This window comes from Pseudorca crassidens, chromosome 6, assembly GCF_039906515.1.
Source record: "Pseudorca crassidens isolate mPseCra1 chromosome 6, mPseCra1.hap1, whole genome shotgun sequence".
Lineage (NCBI taxonomy): Eukaryota > Metazoa > Chordata > Mammalia > Artiodactyla > Delphinidae > Pseudorca > Pseudorca crassidens.
Genome location: NC_090301.1, coordinates 101,975,448 through 101,994,541, shown reverse-complemented (window position 1 = coordinate 101,994,541; position 19,094 = coordinate 101,975,448).

Here is a 19,094-nt window from a genome sequence, read left to right as displayed (position 1 = left end):
CAAATTTAACTCTCATTTCCCACCAGGAAGAGGAAATAACCAAAGGCTCAGCGTGCCGTGCCAGAACCAGATTAGGGCCTGAAGCCATCCTGCGGTGTTGCGGCCAGCTCACAAGAAAGCGAGTTGAAGAAAGGAGCTCAGGGGCACTGTAATGCACAAACCTGCAGAGTTATAAATGACAGCTATCGTCCAAAAATATACTGAAGTAAGGCTTCCAAGAGGACTTGAAAGCGGGGCAGAATTGCAGGAAACCGATTTCAGGAGGTAGACTGGAATTGCATTGAAAGCATAGGAAAAGAGACAGAACGTCCACAATGATGCACTTGGCCAAAAAGGGCGTATGCGTTTTTTCCTGAATATATTCAGGAAAAAACGCATACGCCCTTTTTGGCCAACCAAGCAAGCTTGCAAAGGAAATCTGCACTACAATGAAGTCTCACTTCCCCCCGATCAAAAGGGCCATCTGAAAAAGGTGTAAAATCCAGAAAGGCAGCACAGGCCATGGAGAACTGGAAGCCTTGTTATGCTGATGGGCGGGATGTAAATTGCCAACAGACACTCGGGAGAAGTGTATGGTGTTTCCTGAAACATCTAAAAAACAAAGCAACAGAGCCTAGGGCACTTCCACTTATGGTCCTATAGCTTAGGGAAATTAAAATCAAAAAGACACAGCCACCCCAAAGTTTGGGACGCCTCTGTTTACAAGAACCTCGTTTACCGTCCAAGTTCAGTATCAGAGAAAGTGAAAAATGGATAAAGAAGTTGTGGTATTTACTTACAAAGCAATATCACTCAGCAATGAAATCTATGTCATCAGGCCCTTAGCAGCACAATGAGTGGATTCAGGTGTGATGATTCTAACTGAAATAAGTCACACAGAAAAAGAAACATCATAAGATATCACTAATACACGGAATGTAAACTTGGCTACACAGGAACTGAATTCCAAAACAGAACAGGGTCTCAAATTTAGAAAACAAACTTATGCTTGCTTAAGAGGAAAGGTGAGTTGGGGTGCTGCATAAAACCAGAGATTGAAATGAGCACAGATAAAGTTCCTTAAGCCAAATATGGAATAGACAAGAGCTACTCCTTGCTCAACGAAATGGACTCAACACCCCATATTAAACGCCTAAGAATGTACCTGACTAGTAAGTATCTTAAAACCTATGGATTGCTATGTCTCCAAAAGAGAATCAATCGTATGTACAGGGGCATAAACGCAGCAGTGATAGGATTGGAGAGGTTCGGTGAGCAAATGAAGACCCTTTGAAGTCATATTGCATGGTACCCATTCCACGGGTCTCAACTCTCCAGATTTAAGGTATTCTTCCTTGAGCTAAATCATGCATGTAGAACACAGAGTATGATCAACTGTGTGAACGGGAGACGTGTTCATATATGTCTCAGATTTCCTCCCCTGGTACTCGGGTGCAACATTCCAGACGCTTTACTAACACTCTCCCGACTTGGAGAGTCAGTGCCTTTAACCTCCTGTTTGGCCCAGTTTGCAATTACTGCGGAAGATGAACAGGAATAGGGAGAACCAATGAGAGACTAGCTGGAGGTGTCTGAACGGGCAAATTCAACTCTCATTTCCCACCAGGAAGAGGAATTAACCAAAGGCTCAGCGTGCCGTGCCGGAACCAGATTAGGGCCTGAAGCCATCCTGCGGTGTTGCGGCCAGCTCACAAGAAAGTGAGTTGAGGAAAGGAGCTCAGGGGCACTGTAATTCACAAACCTGCAGAGTTATAAATGACAGCTATCGTCCAAAAATATACTGAAGTAAGGCTGCCAAGAGGACTTGAAAGCGGGGCAGAATTGCAGGAAACCGATTTCAGGAGGTAGACTGGAATTGCATTGAAAGCATAGGAAAAGAGGCAGAACGTCCACAATGATGCACTTGGCCAAAAAGGGCGTATGCGTTTTTTCCTGAATATATTCAGGAAAAAACGCATACGCCCTTTTTGGCCAACCAAGCAAGCTTGCAAAGGAAATCTGCACGACAATGAAGTCTCACTTCCCCCCGGTCAAAAGGGCCATCTGAAAAAAGTGTAAAATCCAGAAAGGCAGGACAGGCCATGGAGAACTGGGAGCCTTGTTATGCTGATGGGCGGGATGTAAATTGCCAACAGACACTCGGGAGAAGTGTATGGTGTTTCGTGAAACATCTAAAAAACAAAGCAACAGAGCCGAGGGCACTTCCACTTATGGTCCTATAGCTTAGGGAAATTAAAATCAAAAAGACACAGCCACCCCAAAGTTTGGGACGCCTCTGTTTACAAGAACCTCATTTACCGTACAAGTTCAACATCACAGAAAGTGAAAAATGGATAAAGAACTTGTGGTACTTACGTACAATGCAGTATCACTCAGCAATGAAATCTATGTCATCAGGCCCGTAGCAGCATAATGAGTGGATTCAGGTATGATGATTCTAACTGAAATAAGTCACACAGAAAAAGAAACATCATAAGATATCAGTAATACACGGAATGTAAACTTGGCTACACAGGAACTGAATTACAGAACAGAACAGGGTCTCAAATTTAGAAAACCAACTTATGCTTGCTTAAGGGGAAATGTGAGTTGGGGTGCTGCATAAAACCAGAGATTGAAATGAGCACAGATAAAGTTCCTTAAGCCAAATATGGAATAGACAAGAGCTACTCCTTGCTCAACGAAATGGACTCAACACCCCATATTAAACGCCTAAGAATGTACCTGACTAGTAAGTATCTTAAAACCTATGGATTGCTAAGTCTCTAAAAGAGAATCAAGCATGTGTACAGGGGCATAAACGCAGCAGTGATAGGATTGGAGAGGTTCGGTGAGCAAATGAAGTCCCTTTGAAGTCATATTGCATGGTACCCATTCCACGGGTCTCAACTCTCCAGGTTTAAGGTATTCTTCCTTCAGCTAAAACATGCATGTGGAACCCAGAGTATGATCAACCGTGTGAACGGGAGACGTGTTCAAATATGTCTCAGTTTTCCTCCCCTGGTACTCGGGTGCAACATTCCAGACGCTTTACTAACACTCTCCCCACTTGGAGAGTCAGCGCCTTTAACCTCCTGTTTGGCCCAGTTTGCAATTTCTGCGGAAGATGAACAGGAATAGGGAGAACCAATGAGAGACTAGCTGGAGGTGTCTGAACGGGCAAGTTTAACTCTCATTTCCCACCAGGAAGAGGAAATAACCAAAGGCTCAGCGTGCCGTGCCAGAACCAGATTAGGGCCTGAAGCCATCCTGCGGTGTTGCGGCCAGCTCACAAGAAAGCGAGTTGAAGAAAGGAGCTCAGGGGCACTGTAATGCACAAACCTGCAGAGTTATAAATGACAGCTATCGTCCAAAAATATACTGAAGTAAGGCTGCCAAGAGGACTTGAAAGCGGGGCAGAATTGCAGGAAACCGATTTCAGGAGGTAGACTGGAATTGCATTGAAAGCATAGGAAAAGAGGCAGAACGTCCACAATGATGCACTTGGCCAAAAAGGGCGTATGCGTTTTTTCCTGAATATATTCAGGAAAAAACGCATACGCCCTTTTTGGCCAACCAAGCAAGCTTGCAAAGGAAATCTGCACTACAATGAAGTCTCACTTCCCCCCGGTCAAAAGGGCCATCTGAAAAAAGTGTAAAATCCAGAAAGGCAGGACAGGCCATGGAGAACTGGAAGCCTTGTTATGCTGATGGGTGGGATGTAAATTGCCAACAGACACTCAGGAGAAGTGTATGGCGTTTCCTGAAACATCTAAAAAACAAAGCAACAGAGCCTAGGGCACTTCCACTTATGGTCCTATAGCTTAGGGAAATTAAAATCAAAAAGACACAGGCACCCCAAAGGTTGGAATGGCTCTGTTTACAAGAACCTCGTTTACAGTACAAGTTCAACATCGCAGAAAGTGAAAAATGGATAAAGAAGTTGTGGTATTTACTTACAAAGCCATATCACTCAGCAATGAAATCTATGTCATCAGGCCCTTAGCAGCACAATGAGTGGATTCAGGTATGATGATTCTAACTGAAATAAGTCACACAGAAAAAGAAACATCATAAGATATCAGTAATACACGGAATGTAAACTTGGCTACACAGGAACTGAATTACAGAACAGAACAGGGTCTCAAATTTAGAAAACCAACTTATGCTTGCTTAAGGGGAAAGGTGAGTTGGGGTGCTGCATAAAACCGGAGATTGAAATGAGCACAGATAAAGTTCCTTAAGCCAAATATGGAATAGACAAGAGCTACTCCTTGCTCAATGAAATGGACTCAACACCACATATTAAACGCCTAAGAATGTACCTGACTAGTAAGTATCTTAAAACCTATGGATTGCTATGTCTCCGAAAGAGAATCAAGCATGTGTACAGGGGCATAAATGCAGCAGTGATAGGATTGGAGAGGTTCGGTGAGCAAATGAAGACCCTTTGAAGTCATATTTTATGGTACCCATTTCACGGGTTTCAACTACCCAGGTTTAAGGTATTCTTCCTTCAGCTAAAACATGCATGTGGAACCTAGAGTATGATCAACCATGTGATCGGGAGACGTGTTCAAATATGTCTCAGTTTTCGTACCCTGGTACTCGGGTGCAACATTCCAGACGCTTTACTAACACTCTCCCCACTTGGAGAGTCAGCGCCTTTAACCTCCTGTTTGGCCCAGTTTGCAATTTCTGCAGAAGATGAACAGGAATAGGGAGAACCAATGAGAGACTAGCTGGAGGTGTCTGAACGGGCAAATTTAACTCTCATTTCCCACCAGGAAGAGGAAATAACCAAAGGCTCAGCGTGCCGTGCCAGAACCAGATTAGGGCCTGAAGCCATCCTGCGGTGTTGCGGCCAGCTCACAAGAAAGCGAGTTGAAGAAAGGAGCTCAGGGGCACTGTAATACACAAACCTGCAGAGTTATAAATGACAGCTATCGTCCAAAAATATACTGAAGTAAGGCTGCCAAGAGGACTTGAAAGCGGGGCAGAATTGCAGGAAACCGATTTCAGGAGGTAGACTGGAATTGCATTGAAAGCATAGGAAAAGAGACAGAACGTCCACAATGATGCACTTGGCCAAAAAGGGCGTATGCGTTTTTTCCTGAATATATTCAGGAAAAAACGCATACGCCCTTTTTGGCCAACCAAGCAAGCTTGCAAAGGAAATCTGCACTACAATGAAGTCTCACTTCCCCCCGATCAAAAGGGCCATCTGAAAAAGGTGTAAAATCCAGAAAGGCAGCACAGGCCATGGAGAACTGGAAGCCTTGTTATGCTGATGGGCGGGATGTAAATTGCCAACAGACACTCGGGAGAAGTGTATGGTGTTTCCTGAAACATCTAAAAAACAAAGCAACAGAGCCTAGGGCACTTCCACTTATGGTCCTATAGCTTAGGGAAATTAAAATCAAAAAGACACAGCCACCCCAAAGTTTGGGACGCCTCTGTTTACAAGAACCTCGTTTACCGTCCAAGTTCAGTATCAGAGAAAGTGAAAAATGGATAAAGAAGTTGTGGTATTTACTTACAAAGCAATATCACTCAGCAATGAAATCTATGTCATCAGGCCCTTAGCAGCACAATGAGTGGATTCAGGTGTGATGATTCTAACTGAAATAAGTCACACAGAAAAAGAAACATCATAAGATATCACTAATACACGGAATGTAAACTTGGCTACACAGGAACTGAATTCCAAAACAGAACAGGGTCTCAAATTTAGAAAACAAACTTATGCTTGCTTAAGAGGAAAGGTGAGTTGGGGTGCTGCATAAAACCAGAGATTGAAATGAGCACAGATAAAGTTCCTTAAGCCAAATATGGAATAGACAAGAGCTACTCCTTGCTCAACGAAATGGACTCAACACCCCATATTAAACGCCTAAGAATGTACCTGACTAGTAAGTATCTTAAAACCTATGGATTGCTATGTCTCCAAAAGAGAATCAATCGTATGTACAGGGGCATAAACGCAGCAGTGATAGGATTGGAGAGGTTCGGTGAGCAAATGAAGACCCTTTGAAGTCATATTGCATGGTACCCATTCCACGGGTCTCAACTCTCCAGATTTAAGGTATTCTTCCTTGAGCTAAATCATGCATGTAGAACACAGAGTATGATCAACTGTGTGAACGGGAGACGTGTTCATATATGTCTCAGATTTCCTCCCCTGGTACTCGGGTGCAACATTCCAGACGCTTTACTAACACTCTCCCGACTTGGAGAGTCAGTGCCTTTAACCTCCTGTTTGGCCCAGTTTGCAATTACTGCGGAAGATGAACAGGAATAGGGAGAACCAATGAGAGACTAGCTGGAGGTGTCTGAACGGGCAAATTCAACTCTCATTTCCCACCAGGAAGAGGAATTAACCAAAGGCTCAGCGTGCCGTGCCGGAACCAGATTAGGGCCTGAAGCCATCCTGCGGTGTTGCGGCCAGCTCACAAGAAAGTGAGTTGAGGAAAGGAGCTCAGGGGCACTGTAATTCACAAACCTGCAGAGTTATAAATGACAGCTATCGTCCAAAAATATACTGAAGTAAGGCTGCCAAGAGGACTTGAAAGCGGGGCAGAATTGCAGGAAACCGATTTCAGGAGGTAGACTGGAATTGCATTGAAAGCATAGGAAAAGAGGCAGAACGTCCACAATGATGCACTTGGCCAAAAAGGGCGTATGCGTTTTTTCCTGAATATATTCAGGAAAAAACGCATACGCCCTTTTTGGCCAACCAAGCAAGCTTGCAAAGGAAATCTGCACGACAATGAAGTCTCACTTCCCCCCGGTCAAAAGGGCCATCTGAAAAAAGTGTAAAATCCAGAAAGGCAGGACAGGCCATGGAGAACTGGGAGCCTTGTTATGCTGATGGGCGGGATGTAAATTGCCAACAGACACTCGGGAGAAGTGTATGGTGTTTCGTGAAACATCTAAAAAACAAAGCAACAGAGCCGAGGGCACTTCCACTTATGGTCCTATAGCTTAGGGAAATTAAAATCAAAAAGACACAGCCACCCCAAAGTTTGGGACGCCTCTGTTTACAAGAACCTCGTTTACCGTACAAGTTCAACATCACAGAAAGTGAAAAATGGATAAAGAACTTGTGGTACTTACGTACAATGCAGTATCACTCAGCAATGAAATCTATGTCATCAGGCCCGTAGCAGCATAATGAGTGGATTCAGGTATGATGATTCTAACTGAAATAAGTCACACAGAAAAAGAAACATCATAAGATATCAGTAATACACGGAATGTAAACTTGGCTACACAGGAACTGAATTACAGAACAGAACAGGGTCTCAAATTTAGAAAACCAACTTATGCTTGCTTAAGGGGAAATGTGAGTTGGGGTGCTGCATAAAACCAGAGATTGAAATGAGCACAGATAAAGTTCCTTAAGCCAAATATGGAATAGACAAGAGCTACTCCTTGCTCAACGAAATGGACTCAACACCCCATATTAAACGCCTAAGAATGTACCTGACTAGTAAGTATCTTAAAACCTATGGATTGCTAAGTCTCTAAAAGAGAATCAAGCATGTGTACAGGGGCATAAACGCAGCAGTGATAGGATTGGAGAGGTTCGGTGAGCAAATGAAGTCCCTTTGAAGTCATATTGCATGGTACCCATTCCACGGGTCTCAACTCTCCAGGTTTAAGGTATTCTTCCTTCAGCTAAAACATGCATGTGGAACCCAGAGTATGATCAACCGTGTGAACGGGAGACGTGTTCAAATATGTCTCAGTTTTCCTCCCCTGGTACTCGGGTGCAACATTCCAGACTCTTTACTAACACTCTCCCCACTTGGAGAGTCAGCGCCTTTAACCTCCTGTTTGGCCCAGTTTGCAATTTCTGCGGAAGATGAACAGGAATAGGGAGAACCAATGAGAGACTAGCTGGAGGTGTCTGAACGGGCAAGTTTAACTCTCATTTCCCACCAGGAAGAGGAAATAACCAAAGGCTCAGCGTGCCGTGCCAGAACCAGATTAGGGCCTGAAGCCATCCTGCGGTGTTGCGGCCAGCTCACAAGAAAGCGAGTTGAAGAAAGGAGCTCAGGGGCACTGTAATGCACAAACCTGCAGAGTTATAAATGACAGCTATCGTCCAAAAATATACTGAAGTAAGGCTGCCAAGAGGACTTGAAAGCGGGGCAGAATTGCAGGAAACCGATTTCAGGAGGTAGACTGGAATTGCATTGAAAGCATAGGAAAAGAGGCAGAACGTCCACAATGATGCACTTGGCCAAAAAGGGCGTATGCGTTTTTTCCTGAATATATTCAGGAAAAAACGCATACGCCCTTTTTGGCCAACCAAGCAAGCTTGCAAAGGAAATCTGCACTACAATGAAGTCTCACTTCCCCCCGATCAAAAGGGCCATCTGAAAAAAGTGTAAAATCCAGAAAGGCAGCACAGGCCATGGAGAACTGGAAGCCTTGTTATGCTGATGGGCGGGATGTAAATTGCCAACAGACACTCGGGAGAAGTGTATGGTGTTTCCTGAAACATCTAAAAAACAAAGCAACAGAGCCTAGGGCACTTCCACTTATGGTCCTATAGCTTAGGGAAATTAAAATCAAAAAGACACAGCCACCCCAAAGGTTGGAACGGCTCTGTTTACAAGAACCTCGTTTACAGTACAAGTTCAACATCGCAGAAAGTGAAAAATGGATAAAGAAGTTGTGGTATTTACTTACAAAGCAATATCACTCAGCAATGAAATCTATGTCATCAGGCCCGTAGCAGCACAATGAGCGGATTCAGGTATGATGATTCTAACTGAAATAAGTCACACAGAAAATGAAACATCATAAGATATCAGTAATACACAGAATGTAAACTTGGCTACACAGGAACTGAATTACAGAACAGAACAGGGTCTCAAATTTAGAAAACCAACTTATGCTTGCTTAAGGGGAAAGGTGAGTTGGGGTGCTGCATAAAACCAGAGATTGAAATGAGCACAGATAAAGTTCCTTAAGCCAAATATGGAATAGACAAGAGCTACTCCTTGCTCAACGAAATGGACTCAACACCCCATATTAAATGCCTAAGAATGTACCTGACTAGTAAGCATCTTAAAACCTATGGATTGCTATGTCTCCGAAAGAGAATCAAGCATGTGTACAGGGGCATAAACGCAGCAGTGATAGGATTGGAGAGGTTCGGTGAGCAAATGAAGACCCTTTGAAGTCATATTGCATGGTACCCATTCCACGGGTTTCAACTACCCAGGTTTAAGGTATTCTTCCTTCAGCTAAAACATGCATGTGGAACCTAGAGTATGATCAACCATGTGATCGGGAGACGTGTTCAAATATGTCTCAGTTTTCGTACCCTGGTACTCGGGTGCAACATTCCAGACGCTTTACTAACACTCTCCCCACTTGGAGAGTCAGCGCCTTTAACCTCCTGTTTGGCCCAGTTTGCAATTTCTGCGGAAGATGAACAGGAATAGGGAGAACCAATGAGAGACTAGCTGGAGGTGTCTGAACGGGCAAATTTAACTCTCATTTCCCACCAGGAAGAGGAAATAACCAAAGGCTCAGCGTGCCGTGCCAGAACCAGATTAGGGCCTGAAGCCATCCTGCGGTGTTGCGGCCAGCTCACAAGAAAGCGAGTTGAAGAAAGGAGCTCAGGGGCACTGTAATGCACAAACCTGCAGAGTTATAAATGACAGCTATCGTCCAAAAATATACTGAAGTAAGGCTGCCAAGAGGACTTGAAAGCGGGGCAGAATTGCAGGAAACCGATTTCAGGAGGTAGACTGGAATTGCATTGAAAGCATAGGAAAAGAGGCAGAACGTCCACAATGATGCACTTGGCCAAAAAGGGCGTATGCGTTTTTTCCTGAATATATTCAGGAAAAAACGCATACGCCCTTTTTGGCCAACCAAGCAAGCTTGCAAAGGAAATCTGCACTACAATGAAGTCTCACTTCCCCCCGATCAAAAGGGCCATCTGAAAAAGGTGTAAAATCCAGAAAGGCAGCACAGGCCATGGAGAACTGGAAGCCTTGTTATGCTGATGGGCGGGATGTAAATTGCCAACAGACACTCGGGAGAAGTGTATGGTGTTTCCTGAAACATCTAAAAAACAAAGCAACAGAGCCTAGGGCACTTCCACTTATGGTCCTATAGCTTAGGGAAATTAAAATCAAAAAGACACAGCCACCCCAAAGGTTGGAACGGCTCTGTTTACAAGAACCTCGTTTACAGTACAAGTTCAACATCGCAGAAAGTGAAAAATGGATAAAGAAGTTGTGGTATTTACTTACAAAGCAATATCACTCAGCAATGAAATCTATGTCATCAGGCCCTTAGCAGCACAATGAGTGGATTCAGGTATGATGATTCTAACTGAAATAAGTCACACAGAAAAAGAAACATCATAAGATATCAGTAATACACGGAATGTAAACTTGGCTACACAGGAACTGAATTACAGAACAGAACAGGGTCTCAAATTTAGAAAACCAACTTATGCTTGCTTAAGGGGAAAGGTGAGTTGGGGTGCTGCATAAAACCAGAGATTGAAATGAGCACAGATAAAGTTCCTTAAGCCAAATATGGAATAGACAAGAGCTACTCCTTGCTCAACGAAATGGACTCAACACCCCATATTAAATGCCTAAGAATGTACCTGACTAGTAAGCATCTTAAAACCTATGGATTGCTATGTCTCCGAAAGAGAATCAAGCATGTGTACAGGGGCATAAACGCAGCAGTGATAGGATTGGAGAGGTTCGGTGAGCAAATGAAGACCCTTTGAAGTCATATTGCATGGTACCCATTCCACGGGTTTCAACTACCCAGTTTTAAGGTATTCTTCCTTCAGCTAAAACATGCATGTGGAACCTAGAGTATGATCAACCATGTGATCGGGAGACGTGTTCAAATATGTCTCAGTTTTCGTACCCTGGTACTCGGGTGCAACATTCCAGACGCTTTACTAACACTCTCCCGACTTGGAGAGTCAGTCCCTTTAACCTCCTGTTTGGCCCAGTTCGCAATTTCTGCGGAAGATGAACAGGAATAGGGAGAACCAATGAGAGACTAGCTGGAGGTGTCTGGACGGGTAAATTTAACTCTCATTTCCCACCAGGAAGAGGAATTAACCAAAGGTTCAGCGTGCCGTGCCGGAACCAGATTAGGCCCTGAAGCCATCCTGCGGTGTTGCGGCCAGCTCACAAGAAAGCGAGTTGAAGAAAGGAGCTCAGAGGCAATGTAATTCACAAAGCTGCAGAGTTATAAATGACAGCTATCGTCCAAAAATATACTGAAGTAAGGCTGCCAAGAGGACTTGAAAGCGGGGCAGAATTGCAGGAAACCGATTTCAGGAGGTAGACTGGAATTGCATTGAAAGCATAGGAAAAGAGACAGAACGTCCACAATGATGCACTTGGCCAAAAAGGGCGTATGCGTTTTTTCCTGAATATATTCAGGAAAAAACGCATACGCCCTTTTTGGCCAACCAAGCAAACTTGCAAAGAAATCTGCACTACAATGAAGTCTCACTTCCCCCCGGTCAAAAGGGACATCTGAAAAAAGTGTAAATTCCAGAAAGGCAGGACAGGCCAAGGAGAACTGGGAGCCTTGTTATGCTGATGGGCGGGATGTAAATTGCCAACAGACACTCGGGAGAAGTGTATGGTGTTTCCTGAAACATCTAAAAAACAAAGCAACAGAGCCTAGGGCACTTCCACTTATGGTCCTATAGCTTAGGGAAATTAAAATAAAAAAGACACAGCCACCCCAAAGTTTGGGACGCCTCTGTTTACAAGAACCTCGTTTACCGTCCAAGTTCAGTATCAGAGAAAGTGAAAAATGGATAAAGAAGTTGTGGTATTTACTTACAAAGCAATATCACTCAGCAATGAAATCTATGTCATCAGGCCCTTAGCAGCACAATGAGTGGATTCAGGTGTGATGATTCTAACTGAAATAAGTCACACAGAAAAAGAAACATCATAAGATATCACTAATACACGGAATGTAAACTTGGCTACACAGGAACTGAATTCCAAAACAGAACAGGGTCTCAAATTTAGAAAACAAACTTATGCTTGCTTAAGAGGAAAGGTGAGTTGGGGTGCTGCATAAAACCAGAGATTGAAATGAGCACAGATAAAGTTCCTTAAGCCAAATATGGAATAGACAAGAGCTACTCCTTGCTCAACGAAATGGACTCAACACCCCATATTAAACGCCTAAGAATGTACCTGACTAGTAAGTATCTTAAAACCTATGGATTGCTATGTCTCCAAAAGAGAATCAATCGTATGTACAGGGGCATAAACGCAGCAGTGATAGGATTGGAGAGGTTCGGTGAGCAAATGAAGACCCTTTGAAGTCATATTGCATGGTACCCATTCCACGGGTCTCAACTCTCCAGATTTAAGGTATTCTTCCTTGAGCTAAATCATGCATGTAGAACACAGAGTATGATCAACTGTGTGAACGGGAGACGTGTTCATATATGTCTCAGATTTCCTCCCCTGGTACTAAGGTGCAACATTCCAGACGCTTTACTAACACTCTCCCCACTTGGAGAGTCAGCGCCTTTAACCTCCTGTTTGGCCCAGTTTGCAATTTCTGCGGAAGATGAACAGGAATAGGGAGAACCAATGAGAGACTAGCTGGAGGTGTCTGGACGGGCAAATTTAACTCTCATTTCCCACCAGGAATAGGAAATAACCAAAGGCTCAGCGTGCCGTGCCGGAACCAGATTAGGGACTGAAGCCATCCTGCGGTGTTGCGTCCAGGTCACAAGAAAGCGAGTTGAAGAAAGTAGCTAAGGGGCACTGTAATTCACAAACCTGCAGAGTTATAAATGACAGCGATCGTCCAAAAATATACTGAAGTATGGCTGCCAAGAGGACTTGAAAGCGGGGCAGAATTGCAGGAAACCGATTTCAGGAGGTAGACTGGAATTGCATTGAAAGCATAGGAAAAGAGGCAGAACGTCCACAATGATGCACTTGGCCAAAAAGGGCGTATGCGTTTTTTCCTGAATATATTCAGGAAAAAACGCATACGCCCTTTTTGGCCAACCAAGCAAATTTGCAAAGGAAATCTGCACTAAAATGAAGTCTCACTTCCCCCCGGTCAAAAGGGCCATCTGAAAAAAGTGTAAAATCCAGAAAGGCAGGAAAGGTCATGGAGAACTGGGAGCCTTGTTATGCTGATGGGCGGGATGTAAATTGCCAAGAGACACTCGGGAGAAGTGTATGGTGTTTCCTGAAATATCTAAAAAACAAAGCAACAGAAACTAGGGCACTTCCACTTATGGTCCTATAGCTTAGGTAAATTAAAATCAAAAAGACACAGCCACCCCAAAGTTTGGGACGCCTCTGTTTACAAGAACCTCGTTTACCGTACAAGTTCAGTATCACAAAAAGTGAAAAATGGATAAAGAAATTGTGGTACTTACGTACAATGCAGTATCACTCAGCAATGAAATCTATGTCATCAGGCCCGTAGCAGCATAATGAGTGGATTCAGGTACGATGATTCTAACTGAAATAAGTCACACAGAAAAAGAAACATCATAAGATATCACTAATACATGGAATGTAAACTTGGCTACACAGGAACTGAATTCCAAAACAGAACAGGGTCTCAAATTTAGAAAACCAACTTATGCTTGCTTAAGGGGAAAGGTGAGTTGGGGTGCTGCATAAAACCAGAGATTGAAATGAGTACAGATAAAGTTCCTTAAGCCAAATATGGAATAGACAAGAGCTACTCCTTGCTCAACGAAATGGACTCAACACCCCATATTAAACGCCTAAGAATGTACCTGACTAGTAAGTATCTTAAAACTTATGGATTGCTATGTCTCCGAAAGAGAATCAAGCATACGTACAGGGGCATAAACGCAGCAGTGATAGGATTGGAGAGGTTCGGTGAGCAAATGAATACCCTTTGAAGTCATATTGCATGGTACCCATTACACGGGTCTCAACTCTCCAGGTTTAAGGTATTCTTCCTTCAGCTAAAACATGCATGTGGAACCCAGAGTATGATCAACCGTGTGAACGGGAGACGTGTTCAAATATGTCTCAGTTTTCCTCCCCTGGTACTCGGGTGCAAAATTCCAGACGCTTTACTAACACTCTCCCCACTTGGAGAGTCAGCGCCTTTAACCTCCTGTTTGGCCCAGTTTGCAATTTCTGCGGAAGATGAACAGGAATAGGGAGAACCAATGAGAGACTAGCTGGAGGTGTCTGGACGGGCAAATTTAACTCTCATTTCCCACCAGGAAGAGGAAATAAGCAAAGGCTAAGCGTGCCATGCCGGAACCAGATTAAGGCCTGAAGCCATCCTGCGGTGTTGCGGCCAGCTCACAAGAAAGTGAGTTGAAGAAAGGCGCTCAGGGGCACTGTAATTCACAAACCTGCAGAGTTATAAATGACAGCTATCGTCCAAAAATATACTGAAGTAAGGCTGCCAAGAGGACTTGAAAGCGGGGCAGAATTGCAGGAAACCGATTTTAGGAGGTAGACTGGAATTGCATTGAAAGCATAGGAAAAGAGGCAGAACGTCCACAATGATGCACTTGGCCAAAAAGGGCGTATGCGTTTTTTCCTGAATATATTCAGGAAAACACGCATACGCACTTGTTGGCCAACCAAGCAAGCTTGCAAAGGAAATCTGCACTACAATGAAGTCTCACTTCCCCCCGGTCAAAAGGGCCATCTGAAAAAAGTGTAAAATCCAGAAAGGCAGGACAGGCCATGGAGAACTGGGAGCCTTGTTATGCTGATGGGCGGGATGTAAATTGCCAACAGACACTCGGGAGAAGTGTATGGTGTTTCCTGAAACATCTAAAAAACAAAGCAACAGAGCCTAGGGCACTTCCACTTATGGTCCTATAGCTTAGGGAAATTAAAATCAAAAAGACACAGCCACCCCAAAGTTTGGGACGCCTCTGTTTACAAGAACCTCGTTTACCGTACAAGTTCAGTATCACAGAAAGTGAAAAATGGATAAAGAACTTGTGGTACTTACGTACAATGCAGTATCACTCAGCAATGAAATCTATGTCATCAGGCCCGTAGCAGCATAATGAGTGGATTCAGGTACGATGATTCTAACTGAAATAAGTCACACAGAAAAAGAAACATCATAAGATATCACTAATACACGGAATGTAAACTTGGCTACACAGGAACTGAATTCCAAAACAGAACAGGGTCTCAAATTTAGAAAACAAACTTATGCTTGCTTAAGAGGAAAGGTGAGTTGGGGTGCTGCATAAAACCAGAGATTGAAATGAGCACAGATAAAGTTCCTTAAGCCAAATATGGAATAGACAAGAGCTACTCCTTGCTCAACGAAATGGACTCAACACCCCATATTAAACGCCTAAGAATGTACCTGACTAGTAAGTATCTTAAAACCTATGGATTGCTATGTCTCCAAAAGAGAATCAATCGTATGTACAGGGGCATAAACGCAGCAGTGATAGGATTGGAGAGGTTCGGTGAGCAAATGAAGACCCTTTGAAGTCATATTGCATGGTACCCATTCCACGGGTCTCAACTCTCCAGGTTTAAGGTATTCTTCCTTCAGCTAAAACATGCATGTGGAACCCAGAGTATGATCAACCGTGTGAACGGGAGACGTGTTCAAATATGTCTCAGTTTTCGTACCCTGGTACTCGGGTGCAACATTCCAGACGATTTACTAACACTCTCCCCACTTGGAGAGTCAGCGCCTTTAACCTCCTGTTTGGCCCAGTTTGCAATTTCTGCGGAAGATGAACAGGAATAGGGAGAACCAATGAGAGACTAGCTGGAGGTGTCTGAATGGGCAAATTTAACTCTCATTTCCCACCAGGAAGAGGAAATAACCAAAGGCTCAGCATGCCGTGCCGGAACCAGATTAGGGCCTGAAGCCATCCTGCGGTGTTGCGGCCAGCTCACAAGAAAGCGAGTTGAAGAAAGGAGCTCAGGGGCACTGTAATGCACAAACCTGCAGAGTTATAAATGACAGCTATCGTCCAAAAATATACTGAAGTAAGGCTGCCAAGAGGACTTGAAAGCGGGGCAGAATTGCAGGAAACCGATTTCAGGAGGTAGACTGGAATTGCATTGAAAGCATAGGAAAAGAGGCGGAACGTCCACAATGATGCACTTGACCAAAAAGGGCGTATGCGTTTTTTCCTGAATATATTCAGGAAAAAACGCATACGCCCTTTTTGGCCAACCAAGCAAGCTTGCAAAGGAAATCTGCACTACAATGAAGTCTCACTTTCCCCCGGTCAAAAGGGCCATCTGAAAAAAGTGTAAAATCCAGAAAGGCAGGACAGCCATGGAGAACTGGGAGCCTTGTTATGCTGATGGGCGGGATGTAAATTGCCAACAGACACTCGGGAGAAGTGTATGGTGTTTCCTGAAACATCTAAAAAACAAAGCAACAGAGCCTAGGGCACTTCCACTTATGGTCCTATAGCTTAGGGAAATTAAAATCAAAAAGACACAGCACCCCAAAATTTGGGACGCCTCTGTTTACAAGAACCTCGTTTACCGTACAAGTTCAATATCACAGAAAGTGAAAAATGGATAAAGAACTTGTGGTACTTACGTACAATGCAGTATCACTCAGCAATGAAATCTATGTCATCAGGCCCGTAGCAGCATATTGAGTGGATTCAGGTACGATGATTCTAACTGAAATAAGTCACACAGAAAAAGAAACATCATAAGATATCACTAATACACGGAATGTAAACTTGGCTACACAGGAACTGAATTCCAAAACAAAACAGGGTCTCAAATTTAGAAAACCAACTTATGCTTGCTTAAGGGGAAAGGTGAGTTGGGGTGCTGCATAAAACCAGAGATTGAAATGAGCACAGATAAAGTTCCTTAAGCCAAATATGGAATAGACAAGAGCTACTCCTTGCTCAACGAAATGGACTCAACACCACATATTAAACGCCTAAGAATGTACCTGACTAGTAAGTATCTTAAAACCTATGGATTGCTATGTCTCCAAAAGAGAATCAAGCATGTGTACAGGGGCATAAACGCAGCAGTGATAGGATTGGAGAGGTTCGGTGAGCAAATGAAGACCCTTTGAAGTCATATTGCATGGTACCCATTCCACGGGTCTCAACTCTCCAAGTTTAAGGTATTCTTCCTTCAGCTAAAACATGCATGAGGAACCCAGAGTATGATCAACTGTGTGAACGGGAGACGTGTTCAAATATGTCTCAGTTTTTGTACCCTGGTACTCGGGTGCAACATTCCAGACGCTTTACTAACACTCTCCCGACTTGGAGAGTCAGTCCCTTTAACCTCCTGTTTGGCCCAGTTTGCAATTTCTGCGGAAGATGAACAGGAATAGCGAGAACCAATGAGAGACTAGCTGGAGGTGTCTGGACGGGCAAATTTAACTCTCATTTCCCACCAGGAAGAGGAATTAACCAAACGCTCAGCGTGCCGTGCCGGAAACAGATAAGGGCCTGAAGCCGTCCTGCTGTGTTGTGGCCAAGTCACAAGAAAGCGAGTTGAAGAAAGGAGCTCAGGGGCAATGTAATGCACAAACCTGCAGAGTTATAAATGACAGCTATCGTCCAAAAATATACTGAAGTAAGGCTGCCAAGAGGACTTGAAAGCGGGGCAGAATTGCAGGAAACCGATTCCAGGAGGTAGACTGGAATTGCATTGAAAGCATAGGAAAAGAGGCAGAACGTCCACAATGATGCACTTGGACAAAAAGGGCGTATGCGTTTTTTCCTGAATATATTCAGGAAAAAACGCATACGCACTTTTTGGGCAACCAAGCAAACTTGCAAAGGAAATCTGCACTACAATGAAGTCTCACTTCCCCCCGGTCAAAAGGGCCATCTGAAAAAAGTGTAAAATCCAGAAAGGCAGGACAGGCCATGGAGAACTGGGAGCCTTGTTATGCTGATGGGCGGGATGTAAATTGCCAACAGACACTCGGGAGAAGTGTATGGTGTTTCCTGAAACATCTAAAAAACAAAGCAACAGAGCCTAGGGCACTTCCACTTATGGTCCTATAGCTTAGGGAAATTAAAATCAAAAAGACACAGCCACCCCAAAGTTTGGGACGCCTCTGTTTACAAGAACCTCATTTACCGTACAAGTTCAGTATCACAGAAAGTGAAAAATGGATAAAGAACTTGTGGTACTTACGTACAATGCAGTATCACTCAGCAATGAAATCTATGTCATCAGGCCCGTAGCAGCATAATGAGTGGATTCAGGTACGATGATTCTAACTGAAATAAGTCACACAGAAAAAGAAACATCATAAGATATCACTAATACACGGAATGTAAACTTGGCTACACAGGAACTGAATTCCAAAACAGAACAGGGTCTCAAATTTAGAAAACAAACTTATGCTTGCTTAAGAGGAAAGGTGAGTTGGGGTGCTGCATAAAACCAGAGATTGAAATGAGCACAGATAAAGTTCCTTAAGCCAAATATGGAATAGACAAGAGCTACTCCTTGCTCAATGAAATGGACTCAACACCCCATATTAAACGCCTAAGAATGTACCTGACTAGTAAGTATCTTAAAACCTATGGATTGCTATGTCTCCAAAAGAGAATCAATCGTATGTACAGGGGCATAAACGCAGCAGTGATAGGATTGGAGAGGTTCGGTGAGCAAATGAAGACCCTTTGAAGTCATATTGCATGGTACCCATTCCACGGGTCTCAACTCTCCAGATTTAAGGTATTCTTCCTTGAGCTAAATCATGCATGTAGAACCCAGAGTATGATCAACTGTGTGAACGGGAGACGTGTTCATATATGTCTCAGTTTTCCTCCCCTGGTACTCGGGTGCAACATTCCAGACACTTTACTAACACTCTCCCCACTTGGAGAGTCAGCGCCTTTAACCTCCTGTTTGGCCCAGTTTGCAATTTCTGCGGAAGATGAACAGGAGTAGGGAGAACCAATGAGAGACTAGCTGGAGGTGTCTGGACGGGCAAATTTAACTCTCATTTCCCACCAGGAAGAGGAAATAACCAAAGGCTCAGCGTGCCGTGCCGGAACCAGATTAGGGACTGAAGCCATCCTGCGGTGTTGCGTCCAGGTCACAAGAAAGCGAGTTGAAGAAAGTAGC